Here is a 19,940-nt window from a genome sequence, read left to right as displayed (position 1 = left end):
AGGACTGACAGCCCTTTAATAATAGCGTCAGCACCTGTGCACAGGCAGCTGACGCCATTGCTGGGAAAAAACAGCCCGTCCCCTCCACGTTATCTGGGGGGGGGCAAGTGGCAGCCTGCCCCGGCTATTTAAATGAGCCGCCAAACAGAAGATTTGCGGCAGCTCTGCGACATGCCATTCTTTTTGCCCACCACCAAAATCGGCGGTGGGCACATAAAATTCAGCCCACGTATATCAGTTAACCAAAAAAATTGAGATTTACTCTTTAGAGCTCTATTACCAAAAAAACCCAAAAAGAATACTTTGGCCAGATACTTGCTAATTCTTGAAGAAAAAAAAGATATAGAAAGATGTCAGATGTCCTTTGTTTTGGTTTGGTGTCCCAAAATATGCGTAGACGGCTGTCACTGGGATCTTCCTAGAACAGTTCTTGTCAGGCGATGTTGAAGATCAGTTTGGGCAGGCTTTCCAGGAAAAATGCAGCAACAGGGGTTTCAGGCAGTTTCTTAGACTTGCTTCTCAGAGCTTCTCAAAGAGATGGAAAACTAGTAGGCTTTTCAAAGAGCTGGAACAAGCTGAGTTGGGGTCTGCTCCCTTGGCAAGTTTTCTCCCACTGTCTTTTTAGCACTGTCCATATCACCAACTCACAGTCCAAAGTGAAACCAAAAACATCTCAGGAGTCAAGCATCTTGATGCCGATAAATCTTGACCTGTCACTTCTTTGTAAACATCTTTCTCCAAGTCAAAAAAACCCTCCTGGGTAATTATCTGGAAACAGGTGCCTTCCAGTAACTGTTGTTTACAATTCAGTCCAAAAGACCTTCTGATGACCTCTTTTTTTAAAAAAAACAAAGTTCCAGCATCTATGAAGTCTTTTTTCAGTTTTAACACGCAAATCCTCATAATTTAACAAAGAAAAAATGGAAGCACTCATAACACAATATATATAATCTCTCCAGGTCCAATAACATAGGGAAACACAATGTGTGTACCATCGAGCAAACACAACATAAATCTGACAAAATTTTTCATTAAATGAACAATTGAGCTGACTGTGAACCTAGCACAATGTGTTCTATTTTACAAAGCTGTGATTTACTCCTTTGCTTCTTCAACTATGAAAATGCACTGAGTACAGCTGCTTGCTGTAATAAATTTGGAGTCCCTTTAGACTGTCTAATATTGCAGTAATTAGGCAGCAGTTTACAGGGAACAATTGTCACAAAAGGTTTTATTTTGTACTAAAATCTTGGACTTCTATGTGTTTCAAAAAAAAACTGAAAAATGGATGTTGCTCAAAGACACCCGCTAAACAAATTGAATTACTGCAATGTTTTGAAAGCAAGTTCAGAACAAGATTAAACTTTATGGGTGTTTTGAAATAAAGTTAAACTTGTAAAAGGACAGAAAGGTCAGCAGTTTCAAGTAAATCACGGCGGTTTGACCTATCTTCAGAGCAGCTTTTGAACCAGGTGGAGACACTGTGTCTGGACATGTGATCAGGAAGGTTCTTTTTTCACTTTGGACCCTTTAAAAACTTCTGTGAATTGGACAAAGGGCAAGCATTTGAAATCTTTGCTTGACCTGCCTGGAGCAAAAGAGAGAAAAGACCCAGAAAGTGTTACCTCTCTCTGTAAAGGAGACTTGCATCGCTTGCAAAGGAATCTTGCATTTGAAAGATGGTAAATTCCTGTTGCCTCCGGTCTCTGAAGAATTTCTGCATCCTGTGAGATTCCTGCTGCCACCTGTGTTCTAAGAAATATGAAATCTGAAGAATTCTTCCACTGCTTGACTGCTGCTTCAAACCCCAAGCAGATCTGTTGCTACCCCCCGATGGAAGACCTATGTGATGCCTGCCACAGTTAAATTGCTATGAACACCTACCCATCACAGAACGTTCATCAACCTTGCTTCGAGAGACTTCAAGTGGCATCTAACTATTCGACTCTGGGACACCTCACTGTACAGTAAACATCCTACCAGAACATGAACCTCAATTATTTTTTTATTATTCCTTCTATCCCTAAGAGACAGTTGTATTGTGAAACACCCTTTTGAAACCAGTTAACCATTTCTTTTTGAATGTATGCAAGTGTGCATGAGGGTTAAGGGATTAAGGAGTTTTCTCACAGATATCGATTTATCTCATCAGTAGTTAAGACCTATTATTTCTTTTCTAATAAATAGTTGATGTTGTTGTAGTTTAAAGAAACCTGGTTTGGTGTGCTTTATTCTGGGGGAAAAATATAGTGTTTAATTGGGCTAGTCTTTGGTAGGTGGGAAACTTTATTTGATATGCTATGACTGAACTAACAGTGCATTACTCCCGCCTTGGTCGTAACACAATTAAGAATTACATTGCTCCATTGATCCTTGGGTAGAAGGTGTGGCCCACTCCTCATACTACCTATTCACATACCTTTGGACACCTCCTTGGCCCTTGTGGAAAAATCCATCCAATCGTAGGCAAAGCAAGTTTTGTGTTCGGGCACAGACCTGAACCTCCCTTATCGGTTGAAATTTCAAGCAAGGGAATGTTAGGGTGATCTGATACAAGAAAAGTTGAGAAGATGTAAGACCATTGCAATTTATACGGTGGGGATTAAAGTTACCTTAATTAATAAAAGCAAAATACTGCAGATACTGGAAATCTGAAATAAAAACAAGAAATGCTGGAAATACTCAGCAGGTCTGGCACTTACCTTTTTTAGAATACTGTCCTGTACCCTGGTGGTCTGAGTTCTGATAGCATTGAACTTGATCTCTCCAATCTTCAACTTTCACTGCAGAGCTGTCCAGAGAGGAGCTGCTTGGCTTGGGACTGGTAACTAGTTCCAAAAGGTTGCAGACTGATGCAGCATTTGAATTTACCCAGAGAGACAGCCAGAGTTTTTGAAACAGATGCAACGTTGAGGGAGTTGGATCTTTTGATTACTGGCTCTGATGCAGTAAACTTCACACTCAAAGCTATAAAGTAGCGGTTGTGGCGCTGTTACTCTGCTGGGTTTTCCAGTCATGTAGAGATCAGACATTGATCAGAGCCAGAAAAGGAAAATTTATCAGGAGCAGCCACAACCAAATTATTTTTTAAACCAGGTGCAATGCTGTTGGATATTTTAGGAGCATCTATCCTGTAAGTTTAGAAGAGTCCGTACAGGTTACCTCCTTAAACCAGGACAAAAGTTGCTGTTAACGCCATGGCGTCAATAAAAGAGTCGACAAGAATGAAGTCTTTCTGCCTGTTACCTGGACCTCTCCTCACTCCAATATTCAATTGTGTAAAAGTGCTATGGCCATGACTGCTTGCATTATAACCAGTTGGTGTCTCTCTTACAAGGACTTTTAATCCAGTTGAACAGATCATCAACAGATTTCAGAAACTTCACCTGTACAAAGAAGCTTCCTAATGGGGACGCCAGCAAGGATGCCTATTTCTACATCCTTCTCGTCGTGGCCTTTTACGCCTTTCTAACGGGAGGCTTGATTCTAGCTCACACCAGCTCTCACAAGGCGAAGTCCGAGGAAGACCCTTACACCAAAGAGAAGGACGGCTGGACAGATACAACAAGCCCGGGCAAGGAAAACAACGGAGGAAGCGACAGGGTCAACTTGGAGGGCGAACACTTAACCTGAACACTTCAAGCAGAAACCCTGCCTTCACTTGTGGCTTGAGAGAAAAGTTAGGATTTGTATTAGTTCAAGTCTAGGGAAAGGGGCGGGGGAATGTTGGACACTAGATTGGACTCACCAAAATATTGTAGTAAACATGTTTGAAGGAAGGTAAAAATAATTTTGAAAATTAATGTTTTAAAATATTGTGTCTCCTGCTTATCTGTGTGGCTCATGTTAAAACAGCATTTCTAGAGGTGATAAAAACAAGAAAATGCTGGAAATACTCAGCAGGTCTGGCAGCATCTGTGGAGAGAGAAGCAGAGTTAACGTTTCAGGTCAGTGACCCTTCATCAGAATTGGCAAATATTAAAAATGTAACAGGTTTTAAGCAAATAAAGCAGGGGTGGGGCAAGAGATAACCAAAGAGAAGGTGTTGATAAGACAAGGTCACAGAGAACACCTTCTCTTTGGTTATCTCTTGCCCCACCCCTGCTTTATTTGCTTAAAACCTGTTACATTTCTAATATTTGCCAGTTCTAATGAAGGGTCATTGACCAGAAACGTTAACTCTGCTTCTCATTCCACAGATGCTGCCAGACCTGCTGAGTATTTCCAGCATTTCTTGTTCTTATTTCAGATTCCCAGCATCTGCAGTATTTTGCTTTTATTTCTAGAGGAGATGTTAGGAGCTGCTTCTAAGGTGCCGTCTGTTTTTGCTCCTTCTGAATTACAGTCAAGTTTAGCATGTGGAAGTGGTTGTGTAACGACCTATGTCAAGATGCAAAAAGCAAATCAGATTTCAGGGATCTTTGAAGTTGGTGTATTTATTTACATTCAATAGTCTAATGTCACAACTCGTAGCCCGACTTCCAGGATTGTAACCTCAAACAGGCCAAGACAAAGGTTTTCTTTTTCTCAGGACAGCAGCAGCATGCTGAGTGGGATGTGCGATGAAAAGGAATCAGACATTTCCCAATCTCATTTAAACATCTAAGTAATTCCTTTATGCACCCTCAGGTGAGGGAAAATTATTAATCTATTCTTTATAAACACTTTTACAGTTTTTCTACACTTTGTGCAAACACAGAGATTCTTCCTCGCTGAGGGTGATCTACACCAAATGGATCAAATTTAAAATTTCCTCAGTCCAAATGTGAAATGGCAGACCTGTAAAGGTAGGTTATATAACAGCATTAAACAAAGATATCTATTTGAAAAAAGATCCTTTTATCATCAAGGTCTCCTGTACTGATAACTGAGCACACCCCCCCCCCCCCCCTCCTCCACCCCATAAAAATAATAAAGAAGCAACTGAAGTATAAATGGTGAAAATAATGCTAGAAAGCTGAAGCACTGTAAAAGCTAAAATGTTAATCAAATATTTCTGCATCTGAATTCATGGTTCTGAGGAAGAGTTCCAACCGGAACAGACTCGATGGGCTGAATCGCCTACTCTTGCTCCTATGTTCCTATGTTCCGAACCAAATCATATTTTTTGCTTTCTGGCACCTTTCCATCGAAGTAGTGCTGAACAGTAGATGCAGAGTAGTCCTTACATTGATGGCACACTAGTATAAATTACCTGCATTTAGAGACCTGATGTTTTTAGAGGCCTGTGTTGGCTCTCAGCTTTAAATTAAATCTACAGAGCCAAATACCCTCCGTTTTAGCTTTGGGATTCACAAGTCTATGACCTCTAGCAGGTCTTGATTAGGATCAGTGTCACCAAAGAGCGAAAAGCAGTGTATGGAGGTCACAGGTCTCTGCTAAAGTTCACCTGACCACAAACTATTCAGACCCCTACAGCACAGAAGGAGGCCCTTCATACCTTTCAATGGGCTATCTAATTAGTCCCATTCCCCTGCTCTTAACCTTGTAGCCCAGCATTTTTTTCACTTTTCAGGTATATCTCCAATTTTGAATATTACTGTTGGAATCTGCTTCCACCACCTCTCAGAACAACACACTGCGGAAGAAAAATTCTCCTCAGCTACCCTCTGGTTCTTTTGCCTATTATCTTAAATCTCTAAAACTACTTATATGAAGACATGACAATTCCTTAAGCTGCTAGGTATGTTTTTACCTTGCTTTTGATGGTAATGCTCAATTATAGTGGTGAGTGTTGGCACCTGTTGTGAAACCTCACTCAGTATTTGGGAAGTCTCTGTCCAGAAATAGCTGGTAGGAGATAGTATGCAGCCAGAATGTTAGGGTTGTTATGCAAAGTTATGTCCCGTTCCTCTAATAATTGTGCACTATATTGTGTAAAGATGATATTAAAGGCTGCATTTAAATTTTGTATCAGTGCAAAATTGCTTTGGATATATATCAAAACAAGTATCGCAGGCTGGCTCAGAAGTTGCCTGATTGCACTAAAAGAAGGAAATGTGAGCCCCACCCCCCACCTTCCAGGAAATTTATTACATATGAGTTTTAGTATGATGGTGTAGTGGTTCTGTTATTGGGTTAGTAATCTCAAAACTGAAAGTTCAAATCTCACTGTGGGAATTTAAATTCAATTTAACAAATCTGGAAATAGAGGTGACTCTCAGATTGTTGTTAAAAATCCAACTAGTTTATCTTAGTCTTTACGGAGGGTCTGGCCTTTGTATAACTCCAATCCAATGTGGTTCACTCTGATGTGGCATAGTAAGCTACGTGCAGTGGTTCAAGAAGGAGGCTCACCAGCTTCTCAGGCCAGCTCGGGATGGGCAATAAATCTCAGCCTTTCCAACAATGCTCACATCCTGAGAATGAATTTTTAAAAGCTCCTAAATGCAACCTAAAATATGTGATTTGAAATAAAAGCTCCACTTTTCTCTCTTAAGGAACCAAAGGGATTAAGGACATAAAACATAATAGCCTGTGTGTCTTGGAGAGGAGCACGTAGAGGACGTGTATAAAGCACCAGTATTTATTACCATGACATAAAATAATATTGGTTTAGGAGCTTTCAGCTTTCACTATAGTGATACAAATTAATTTTCTTTGCTGGGAAAAAGACTATATTTCCTTCTTTTTGGTGACAAACAGCAAATTGGATATTTTTTTTCTCGATAATAAAGAATTTAGAAAAGTCAGGCTAGAAACATGCTTTGTGGTGGAGTTTGCTTATATCTAATATTGTAAAATTAAATCTCCCGCCACTTAATGACTGATAGGTTCCACAAAAGAAACTGAGGCAGTGATGAACAAGTTAACACCAGCCCAGCTGTCCCACCTTTCTTTCCAGTGTGCCACTGCCTTAGCTGCCCTTCAAACAATAAAAACTTGCATTTATTCAAAGTAGAAAAATGTCCCAATGCCCTGCACTGAGTAATCAGTAATAAACTGATGCCAAGTCAAATAAAGAGATGTTAGAAGGGGTGACCAAAAGAGATTGGTTGTAAGGAGAGGGTTAAAGGAAGAGAGGGAGGTGGAGTGGCAGAGGGGCTTAGGTGGGTATTTCCAGAGCATGCGGCCTCACAGTAGATTGTTTATGACATGTAGAATACCTACCATGTCTCCTGTCGATCCAGAAGGGGGAAAATACTACTGGACCACTTTGTGCTGATTAGATTTATTTTCAAATTAAATGTTTCACAAAAGCAGATACATGGAAAATATATTGTCACGCTCACGAGAAGTACAGCGATGAACATACAGAAACAAACTGAAGAATTATTAAAAAATTGGAACAATTTTAAAGAGACGGGTGCATGTGCTGTCAACAAAATGGAGGACGAGACACATGGCCCTCAGCATTTCTTGCATTCAAATCCACATCCATGTCTACTAAGACTGAAAACCAATTAGTGCGACGGATAATTACAACTGGATCTCATATATACTCAAATACAGAGTCATAGAGTATACAGGCCCTTCAGCCCATCGTGTCTGTGCCGGCCATCAAGCACCTAACTATTCTAATCTCATTTTCCAGCACCTGGCCCGTAGCCTTGTATGCTATGACGTTTCAAGTGCTTATCTAAATACTTCTTAAATGTTGTGAGGGTTCCTGCCTCTACCACCCCTTCAGGCAGTGTGTTCCAGATTCCAACCACCCTCTAGGTGAAAACATTGTTCCTCAAATCCCCTCTAAACCTTCTTCCCTTCACCTTAAATCTGTGCCCCCTGGTTATTGACCCCTCCACTAAGGGAAAAAGTCTCTTCCTATCTAACCTATCAGCACCCCTCATAATTTTGTATACCTTACTCATGTCTCCACTCAGCCTTCTCTGCTCTAAGGAAAACAACCCCAGACTTTTCAGTCTCTCTTCATGGCTGAAATTCTCCAGCCCAAGCAACATCCTGGTGAATCTCCTCTGCACCCTCTCCAGTGCAATCACATCCTCTTATAGTGTGGCGACCAGAACTGTACATATTACTCCAGCTGTGGCCTAACTAGCATTTTATTCAGCTCCATCATAACCTCCCTGCTCTTATATTCTATGCCTCGGCTACTAAAGGCAAGTATCCCATATGCCTTCCTAACCACCTTATCTACTTGTGCTGCTACCTTCAGTGATCTATGGACAAGTACACCAAGGTCCCTCTGACCCTCTGTACTTCCGAGGATCGTACCATCCATTGTATATTCCCTTACCTTGTTAGTCCTCCCAAAATGCATCACCTCACACTTCTCAGGATTAAATTCCACTTGCCACTGCTCCACCCATCTTACCAGCCCATCTATATTGTCCTGTAATCTAAGGTTTTCCTCCTCAATATTTACGCCACCACCAATTTTCATTTCATCTGCGAACTTACTTATCATACCTCCTATATTCATGTCTAAATCATTAATGTGCACTAATAACAACAAGGGTCTCTGCACCGATCCCTGTGGTACACCACTGGTCACAGGCTTCCACTCACAAAAACAACCCTCGACCATCACCCTCTGTTTCCTGCCACTAAGCCAATTTTGGATCCAATTTGCCAAATTGCCCTGGATTCCATGGGCTCTTACCTTCTTATCCAATCTCCCATGCGGGACTTTATCAAAAGCCTTACTGAAGTCCATGTAGACTACATCAACCGCTTTACCCTCATCTTCACATCTAGTCACCTCCTCGAAAAATTCAATCAAGTTAGTTAGACACGATCTCCCCCTGACAAAGCCATGTTGACTGTCCCTGATTAATCCCTGCCTCTCCAAGTGGAGATTAATCCTGTCCCTCAGAACTTTTTCCAATAGTTTCCCAACCACTGATGTTAGACTCACCAGCCTGCAATTATCTGGTCTATCCCTGCTAGCCTTCTTGAATAATGGTACCACATTCGCTGTCCTCCAGTCCTCTGGCACCTCTCCCGTGGCCAGAGAGCATCTGAAAATTTATGTCAGAGCCTCTGCTATCACCTCCCTTGCCTCACACAACAGCCTGGGATACACAATGAGACAAGACTGTTTTCAGACTTCTTGTCTCTGAATAACCTCCATTCCAATGCAGTGTGAACCATCCTCACCTTCTTAAAATGGAGTCATTATAAAGGCCATTATACAGTCCAGCTAGAACTGAAAGCTGAAGTCACATGGGCGAAGCCAACCCTTGTAAAATTCACCCTAAAAGTTAATTGTTTTGAGGAACAAAGGAGGAGTCTTTTCAGGACAGGACTAGAGATAACAACATCAGTCTGGTCTCCAAGTTTCCTGCAGTCTTTTGTGATAATATATAAGCAGCTTGCTTATAGAATGCAGCTCACCACCTAAATTAACAGCAAGGACAACAGCATTGCTGAGAAAGTGTTTTAAGGTTGCTTTCATCTTTTACGTTACAAACAATTTCTTTGATACTGCTAAAGGAAATAGAATCTGCAAAGATGTAACATGTAAACAATGGGTTGACAACTTGGATTGTCACTTCTACTTTCAACCAGACTGTTGTGGCAATAATGCAAATTTTCACTGAGATTCAAATGCAGTATTGTATGAACTAAACCAGAGGTAGACCAAATGACCTTTTAAATGATACATTGGCGCAACTTAATAGAGCTGCCAAAATTTAATGAGCTGCTGAAAGTTTGCAAATTCAAATGGCATTCAAACATACTGGCCAAGGTTCATTTCCACTACCAGTCTGTGATGTTCTTGTCCATTAAAATTAATGAGGGGAAGACTGTGGGATGGTGAGTGCACAAGTAGTGAAATTCCAGCCATCAAAACTCATCATTATCTTAACTAATTATTTGATGAAAGATTTCTGTGCCTGAAACTAAAGCCTGGCTTGGGTATAAAATTAAAACCCGACCCAGGCCCGACCCGACAACAGCCAACCCGAACCGGGCCCCAGTCCTTTAATTTTTTTAAATGCCCGACCCGACCCGAAAATAACAAACATATTTTCGAAACAGAAAAAGATCATAGACTAAAACAAAAACAATACGAAACAAAACAGTACAGTCCAGCTTGAGCCGAGACCGAATGCTGGACTCCGAATTCAAACCCGACCCGACTTGAACCCGACACATGTAGTCGGGTTTGGTTGGGTTCAGGTCGGGTAGCCAGGCTTTACCAGAGATGGACAAGTCATCTGCAAGCAATCATTTCAGTTTTGAATAAAGCCTGTGGGATCTGAGAATCGAGTTACAACCTTTAAAAGGAAAATGTGCAAGATATACAAGCTTATCAGATGGAATTTTTTGTCACACCAAAAACTCTTGCCCGCAACCCCCCCCACCCCCCCACCAACCACAGTCGAAAACAGTGGTGACCCATAACCTCAATCATCCTGACTAGAATCATCTCAGTCAAACTTCACCAACCCTGGAGCTCCACCATATCGTGACACAAAGCTTTATCTCACAGCCATTTGTGCAAAGTCGAAGACAAAAACTGTTGGTTTCAAAATGTATTGTGAAATATTGTTTACACAAGCATATGCATGTATTGAAGTAATATATTTGTAAAAACAGGTAAAGTGTCATACTGTGAGTGTATAAAAGATGTAGACTGCCTAGCAAACAATATAAACTCAAAACCATTTTCAATAGCTTCGGAAAAATGGTGATTGTATTTATGTTGTGTTTTGTTACTGTGTAATGTAAATTTTAATTCCCCTTTTGCATGAAGGAGGATGTTGTATTAACAGATTAGGTAATGCTACATTACTTATTTACTAATTTTCCACTGCTTCTTAACTTCATTTTAAATTGCATTATCAGTATTCATTGCTATAGCTGTGTGTTATTATACATTAATGGATAATGAGGCAAATTACAGATGAGACCAGATATTTTCATTATATTAACACCTAAATTCAAAGGCAATCTATAAATTGAATATGATAGTGGTTATTATAAGATACAATTTATTTTATGAATAATTCTCAATTAAAGCTTTAATCTGTCATAGAGTCATAGAGTTATACAGCACAGAAACAGGCTCTTCTGTCCATCATGTCCGTGCTAGCCATCAAGCACCTATCTATTCTAATCTCATTTTCCAGCATGTTGCCCTTAGCCTTGTATGCTATGGCATTTCAAGTGCTCATCGAAATACTTCTGAAATGTTGAGGGTTCCTGCCTCTACCACCCCTTCAGACAGTGCGTTCTAGATTCCAACCACCCTCTGGGTGAAAAGGTTTTTCCTCAAATCTCCTCTAAACCTCCTGCCCCTTACCTTGAATCTATGCCTACTGGTTATTGACACTTCCGTTAAGGGAAAAAGTTTTTTCCTATCTACCCTATCTATGCCCCTCATAATTTTGTACACTTCAATCATGACACCACCACCCCACCACCCCCCCCCCCCCCACCCCCCCTCTCAGGCTTCCCTGCTCTAAGGTAAACAACCCTAGCCTATCTAGTCTCTCTTCATAGCTGAAATGCTCCAGCCCAGGCAACATCCTGGTGAATCCCCTCTGCACCCTCTCCAGTGCAATCATATCCTTCCGATAGTGTGGCGACCAGAACTGTACACAGTATTCCAGCTGTGGCCTAACTAGTGTTTTATACAGCTCCATCATAACCTCCCTGCTCTTATATTCTATGCCTCGGCTAATAAAGGCAAGTATCCCATATGCCTTCCTAACCACCTTATCTACCTTTGCTGCTGCCTTCAGTGATCTATGGACAAGTACACCAAGGTCCCTCTGACCCTCTGTACTTCCTATGGTCCTACCATCCATTGCATATTCCCTTGACTTGTTAGTCCTCCCAAAATGCATCACCTCACACTTCTCAGGATTAAATTCCATTTGCCACTGCTCCGCCCATCTTACCAGCCCATCTATATTGTCCTGTAATCTAAGGCTTTCCTCCTCACTATTTATGACACCACCAATTTTCATGTCATCTGCAAACTTACTGACCATACCTCCTATATTCACGTCTAAATCATTAATGTACACTACAAACAACAAGGGTCCCAGTACCGATTCCTGTGGTATACCACTGGTCACAGGCTTCCAAATGCAAAAACAACCCTCGACCATCACCCTCTGCCTCCTGTCACTAAGCCAATTTTGGATCCAATTTGCCAAATTGCCCTGGATCCTATGGGCTCTTACCTTCTGAACCAATCTCCCATGCGGAACCTTATCAAAACCCTTACTGAAGTCCATGTAGACTACAACAACCGCTTTATCCTCATCTACACAGCTAGTCAACTCCTCAAAAAATTCAATCAAATTTGTTAGACATGATCTCCCCCGACAAAGCCATCCTGCCTCTCCAAGTGGAGATTAATCCTGTCCCTCAGAACCTTTTTCCAATAGTTTCCCTACCACTGATGTTAAACTCACTGGCCTGTAATTACCTGGTTTATCCTTACTACCCTTCTTGAATAATGGTACCAAATTCGCTGTCCTCCAGTCCTCTGGCACCTCTCCTGTGGCCAGAGAGGATTTAAAAATTTGTGTCAGAGCCCCTGCAATCTCCTCCCTTGTCTCACATTGCAGCATGGGAGACATCTCATCTGGGTCTGGGGATTTATCCACTTTTAAGCCCGCTATAACTGCTAATACCTCCTCCCTTTCAATGCTAATTTGTTCAAGTATATCACAATCCCCCTCCCTGATCTCTACACCTACATTGTCCTCCTCCATATTGAACACAAATGAAAAGTAATCATTTAAAACCTCACCTACGTCCTCCGGCTCCACACACAGATTGTCACTTTGGTCCCTAATGGGCCCTACTCTTTCCCTGGTTATCCTCTTCCCCTTAATATACTTATAAAATGCCTTGGGATTTTCCTTTATCTTGCTCACCTGTGCTTTTTTATGCCCCCTCTTCGTTCTCCTAATTACTTTTTTAAATACCCCCCTACACTTTCTATACTCCTCTCGGGCCTCCGCTGTTTTCAGCCCTTTGAATCTGCCAGAAGCCTCCTTTTTTTTCCTTATCCAATCTTCTATATCCCTTTACATCCAGGGTTCCCTCGACTTGTTTGTCCTACTCTACACCTTTATGGGAACATGTTGGCCCTGAACTCTCACTATTTCCTTTTTGAATGACTCCCACTGGTCTGATGTAGACTTTCCTACAAGTAGCTGCTCCCAGTCAACTTTGGCCAGATTCCCTTTTATCATATTGAACTCAGCCTTCCCCCAATTCAGTATATTTATTTCCAGTCCATCTTTGTCCTTTTCCATAACTAACTTAAATCTTACAGAGTTATGGTAATTATCCCCAAAATGCTCCCCCACTAACACTTCTACCACTTGTCCGGCTTCATTCCCTAAGATTGTGTCCAGTCCTGCCCTTTCGCTTGTAGAACTTTCTACGTGCTAGTTCAAAAAGCTCTCCCGGATGCACTTTAAGAATTCCGCCCCCTTTAAGCCTTTTGCACTAAGATTATCCCAGTTAATATTGGGGAAGTTGAAATCCCCTACTATTATTACCCTATTATTTTTACACCTCTCTGAGATTTGCCTACATATCTGTTCCTTTATCTCTCCCTGACTGTTTGGAGGCCTGTAGTAAACTTCCAGCAAAGTGATTGCCCCCTTTTTGTTTTTAAGTTCTACCCATATGGCCTCATTTGAGGAACCTTCTAAGATATCATCCCTCCTTACTGCAGTAATTGACTCCTTGATCAATAGTGCAATGCCACCTCCTCTTTTACACCCCCCGCCCCCCCCCCCCACTCCCCGTCAAACCTGAAGATTCTATACCCTGGAATATTGAGCTGCCAGTCCTCCCCTTCCCTCAACCATGTCTCTGTGATAGCAATAATATCATATTCCCATGTGTTAATCAATGCCCTCAATTCATCTGCCTTACTTTTAAGACTCCTTGCATTAAAATAGATGCAATCCAGCCTTGCATTTTTCACTTGTGCCTTACCAGGTCTATATTTGTTCTGTCTTCCAGACTGAATTAGTTTCTCTTCTATATTTGACTGTGCATCACTCCCTACTGTACCTCCACTCTGTATCCCACCCCCCTGCCAAATTAGTTTAAACTCCCCCCAACAAACCTCCCTGCAAAGATGTTGGTCCCGTTCTGGTTCAGGTGCAACCTGTCCGACTTGTACAGGTCCCACCTTTGCCAGAAACAGACTCAGTGATCCAGGAAATTAAAACCCTCCCTCCTGCACCATCTCTTCAGCCACGCATTCATCTGCTCTATCCTTCTATTCCTATACTCACTAGCACTTGGCACCAGGAGTAATCCAGAGATTACAACCTTTGAGGTCCTGCTTTTTAATCTGCTACCTAGCTCCCTTATTTCCTGTTGCAGGACCTGTCCTTATAATTGGTTATTATACTGGATTAGGCCTGGACTAATAATCCAGAGAAAGTAAATTCAAATCCCACTGAGGCAGTTTGAGAATTTGAATTCAGTTTTTAAAAGTCTGGAAATGAAAAAAGCTGGCACTACTAAAAGTGACTATGAAGCTGTTGGAATGTCATAAAAATTCAACTGTTCACTAATCTCCTGTAAGGAAGGAAACCTGCTACCATTAACCAGTCTGGCCTATATGTGACTCCAGTCCACATCAACCACACCAACTTGGTTGACCCTTATGTAAGCTATGAGTTGGTCTATCAAGCATCCCAGCCTTTAGGGATGCCAGCCTTGCCAGTGGGACACCCACATTCTGAAAATGAATTTAAAAAACCTTAGCCACATTTTATACTTTCCCTTCCTTGCCATTCCTCGTAAAATGGCGCACTTTACATCATTGTGATTTGACTGTGAATAAATAGGAAGCATAGACATATAACATTAAGTTTCTTTAATTAATGTTAGGAAGACTGGCACAGTGCGTTAAAACATTGCCCTTTGAGCTCTGGAACCTGATTTCTAATCTACTGCAGAATTAGAAGATTGAATCTCCTGTTTATCATAAAGATCCTGAATAAATTGGATTTAAAGGCAAACTTCAATACATTTTATTGGTGGTCATGTACCCAAAGAATAAAATTGTATGATTTTGCGAGGTATTTACCTTTCCCACAGTTTTAGAACTATGTAACCCTAAAGGATTGTGAAATTGTATACTTAAGTGTAAATATTCTGATTTTTTGATCTTTTGTACTACTTTCGAATTAACAATCTGTTAAAGCTATGATATTACAAAACAATTATTTGTTATGTTTTTCTACTTCTGTACTTTAAAATGGGCAGATAATCTGTTGTGAATCGTTCGTAAACTTTACACCCACCAGACAACATTGGATTTTCAGTACATTTGTCAACAGCCAAAAAATCCCAAAGGAATTATTTTTCCAGGAGTAACTACAATTAAGTGTCAGTAGAAAACTAATTGTTTGAAAGTTTAAGAGAGAGCTGCAAGGACATTATAGGATTAGGTAGGAGAACCTTCAAATCAGATAACATCAGGAAAATGAATCCCACCATAACATTCAGTATGCATAAATTCATGCAACACGCAAAAAATAATCCCACGGGTGTATGTGGGAAACCAACTGTAACACCGCCCAGTTGAAATTCCATGCATGGCAAGAGGCTGATGGGGTGCTAATTACGTATTGTAAAACAAATATATTTCGTATATTATTTCGGATGTATTTGCAAATTTTTCAGCTACATAATAAATCACAATCATAAATCACAAGGGTCACTGACCTGAAACGTTAACTCTGCTTCTCTCTCCACACATGCTGCCAGACCTGCTGAGTATTTCCAGCATTTCTTGTTTTTATTTCAGATTTCCAGCATCCGCAGTATTTTGCTTTTAAATCACAATCTATGTTAGCTTATTTCATTGTGTTACTACATATTTTATTCTACTTTTTTTAATAATGAAGAACTCTTGCATATAGAGTTTCATGTTTTCAGTTTTACATTTTTTGATCTGCTTATCAAGGTGAGGGATGTATGCAAAATTTGGGACAATTTGTAGGAAAATTAAAGGCATTCTGTGAAAAACTAGATGGTTAATCCTTGAATACCAGGAAAATCTTCTTGCAAAGAATTAATTTCGAACTAACTAACTGCTGGTCCTGAACTTGACTATCAAGGTGACAGACCAATGGTCTACTTAATCTGTTGTGGTCCTTGAAAAGATAAGACTATTTAATCTTGAGCAGCCCTGATATCAGAAACTTGCCTTCCTCACCTGATTTCAAAACGAGCAAAGTGGAAAGGAGAAACGTAGCTAATGAAAAGTCTATTCTTCAGATTAATTCAAATCTGATCATGATAGTTTTATACACAGGCATTTCCAATTGAATAACACTTTGGAGATTGATCTATATGACTGTATTTATAGCCTTGCCTGGTAAATAATGGTTATATCCACTTAACTGGGATCTCTGTGGTGATAAGCAAAGGTACTGATGTTACTTTACCCACCCAAATAAGAAGATTTAGGGAAAGTTGAGAATATGTTCTTGGACAGGTTAGATGATTAAAGGAAGTTGTGGAGATCTTCAAAAGCAAGAAAGAATTAAGAATTGAAGTTAGAAGATTAAGTGTTTAATTGAACAGAAGTAAAAATACAAAATGCAAGTTTTAATTTAAGTCTTTGAGCAGAGAAAGCAAAGTATAAGAAAATAAGGAAATAACATATATAGTGTCTTGCAGGCCCCCACCTGCCAAGAATGTGACACATTGGTTTTGTCATATGAACATTGATTTTTAACTGTTGCTGGAGCGAGGAAATGACTTGTTGAACAGATCAGCCGTGGCTGGAAAAACATTTGCATACTAACAGACGGTGCTTGTGTAGACAAAGGACCATTCCCTGACACATTCAACCCACAATGGATGTTGATCACCAGACAGTGAGGGGGTGGGGAAGCACATTCCAGGGCCTGCTGGGGTGATGCAAGCCACAGGGGCCAGGACTGGTTGGACCAGCTGGTCACATGACTAACTGGCTGTTCCAGGGATTTTTTAACTAGCCACAGAGAGTTTGAACTTGGAAAGACTGTTTGCTCCTGGTCTGAGAAGATAGAAACACAGAAAAATAGGAGCAGGAGTAGGCCATTCGGCCCTTCAAGCCTGCTCCACCATTCAATATGATTATGGCTGATCATCCAAACTCAGTACCCTGTTCTCACTTTCCTCCCATATCCCTTGATCCCTTTAGCCCCAAGAACTATATCTAACTCTTTCTTGAATATATTTAATGATTTGTCCTCAACTGCTTTCCGTGGTAGAAAATTCCACAGGTTCACCACCCACTGGGTGAAGAAATCTCTCCTCATCTCGGTCCTAAATGGCTTACCCGTTATCCTTAGACTGTGACCCCTGGTCCTGGACTTCCCTGCCATCGGGGACATCCTGCATCTAGTCTGTCCAGTCCTGTTAGAATTTTGTAGGTTTCTATAAGATCCCTTCTCATTCTTCTGAACTCTAGCGAATACAAGCCTAATCGACCCAATCTCTCTTCATACGTCAGTCCTGCCATCCCAGGAATCAGTCTGGTGAATCTTCGCTGCACTCCCTCCATAGCAAGAACATCCTTCCTCAGATAAGGAGACCAAAACTGCACACAATATCCCAGATGTGGTCTCACCAAGGCCTTGTATAATTGCAGCAAGACATTCCTGCTCCTGTACTCGAATCCTCTCACTATGAAGGCCAACATACCATTTGCTTTCTTAACTGCCTGCCGCACCTGCATGCTTACTTTCAACGACTGGTGCACAAGGACACCCTAGTCTCGCTGCACCTCCCCCTTTCCCAATCTATCGTTGTTCAGATAATAATCTGCCTTCTTGTTTTTGCCACCAAAGTGGATAACCTCACATTTATCCACATTATACTGCATCTGCTATGCATTTGCCCACTCACTCAACCTGTCCAAATCACACTGGAGCTTCTCTGCATCCTCCTCACAGCTCACACTCCCACCCAGCTTTGTGTCATCTGCAAACTTGGATATATTACATTTAATTCCCTCATCTATATCATTAATATATATTGTGAATAGCTGGGGTCCTAGCACTGATCCCTGCGGTACCTCACTAGTCACAGCCTGCCACTCGGAAAAAGACTCGTTTATTCTGATTCTTTGTTTCCTGTCTGCCAACTAGTTCTCTATCCATGTCAGCACCTTACCCCCAATCCCATGTGCTTTAATTTTGCACGTTAATCTCTTATGTGGGACCTTATCGAAAGCCTTCTGAAAGTCGAAATACACCACATCCACTGTTTCTCCCTTTTCTATTCTACTCGTTACCTCCTCAAAAAATTCCAGTAGATTTGTCAAGAATGATTTCCCTTTCGTAAATCCATGTTGACTTTATCCGATCCTGTCATTGTTTTCAAGTGCTCTCCTATTACATTTTTTATAATGGACTCTTGCTTTTTCCCCACTACTGATGTCAGGCTAACCGGTTTATAATTCCCTGTTTTCTCTCTACCTCCTTTTTTAAATAGTGGGGTTACATTAGCTACCCTCCAATCCATTGGAACTGTTCCAGAGTCTATAGAATTTTGAAAAAATGACCAGCAATGCATCTACTATTTCTAGGACCCTTCCTTAAATACTCTGGGATGTAAATTATCAGGCCCTGGGGATTTATCAGCCTTTAATCCCGTCAATTTCCCTAACACCATTTCCCTACTAATACTGATTTCATACAGTTCCTCCTTCTCACTGGACCCTATGTTCCCCAACATTTCTGGGAGGTAATTTGTGTCCTCCTTTGTGAAGACAGAACCAAAGTATGCATTTAATTGGTCTGCCATTTCTTTGTTCACCATTATAAATTCCCCCGTTTCTGACTGTAGGGACCCACATTTGTCTTCACTAATCTTTTTCTCTTCACATATCTATAGAAGCTTTTACAGTCAGTTTTTATGTTCTCTGCAAGCTTACTCTCATACTCTATTTTCCCCTTCTTAATCAATCCCTTTCTCCTCCTTTGCTGAATTCTAAACTGCTCCCAATCCTCAGGTTTGCTGCTTGTTCTGGCCATTTTATATTTCTCTTCCTTGGATCTAATACTATCCCTAATTTCTTTTGTAAGCCACAGTTGAGCCACCCTTCCTGTTTTATTTTTGTGTCAGACAGGAATAAACAATTGTTGTAATTCATCCATACACTCTTTAAATGCTATCCATTGCCTATTCACTATCAACCCTTTAAGTAATGTTCCCCAATCTATCATAGCCAACTCGCGCCTCATACCTTCGAAATTTCCTTTATTTAGATTCAGGACCCTAGTGTCGGAATCAACTCTGCCACTCTCCATCTTAATGAAGAATTCTATCATGTTATGGTCGCTCTTTCCCAAGGAACCCTGCACAACAAGATTGCTAACTAATCCCCTTTCTCATTACACAATTCCCAGTCTAGGATGGCCTGTTCTCTAGTTGGTTCTTCCATGTCTTGGTCCAAAAAACCGTCACTTGCACACTCCAGGAATTCCTCCACTACAGTATTATTGCTAAGTTGGTTTGCCAATCTATATGTAGATGAAATTCACCCATAATTACAGTTGTACCCTTATTGCATGCATCTCTAATTTGCTGTTTAATGCCATCCTCTACATCACCACTGCTGTTTGGGGGTCTATATACAACCCCCACCAACGTTTTCTGCCCCTTGGTGTTTCTTAGCTCCACCCATACAGATTCCACATCAGGATTCTCTGAGCTAATATCCTTCCTTACTATTGTATTGATTTCCTCTTTTACTAACAATGCTACTCCACCACCTTTCCCTTTTTGCTCGTCCTTCCTAAATATTGAATACCCTTGGATGTTCAGTTCCCATCTTTGGTCACCCTGTAGCCATGTCTCCATAATTGCAACTATATCGTATCCATTTACATCTATTTGCACGGTTAATTTGCCTACCTTATTACAAATACTCCGTGCACTGAGACACAATGCCTTTAGGCTTGTCTTTTTAACATTCTTAGTCACCTTAGCATTATTTCGCACTATGGCCCTATTTGTTTCTTGTCCTTGATTTCTAC

Source organism: Heterodontus francisci, chromosome 15, assembly GCF_036365525.1.
Source record: "Heterodontus francisci isolate sHetFra1 chromosome 15, sHetFra1.hap1, whole genome shotgun sequence".
Lineage (NCBI taxonomy): Eukaryota > Metazoa > Chordata > Chondrichthyes > Heterodontiformes > Heterodontidae > Heterodontus > Heterodontus francisci.
The sequence above is the reverse complement of the archived record's forward strand: the minus strand, read 5'-3'. Positions refer to the sequence as shown.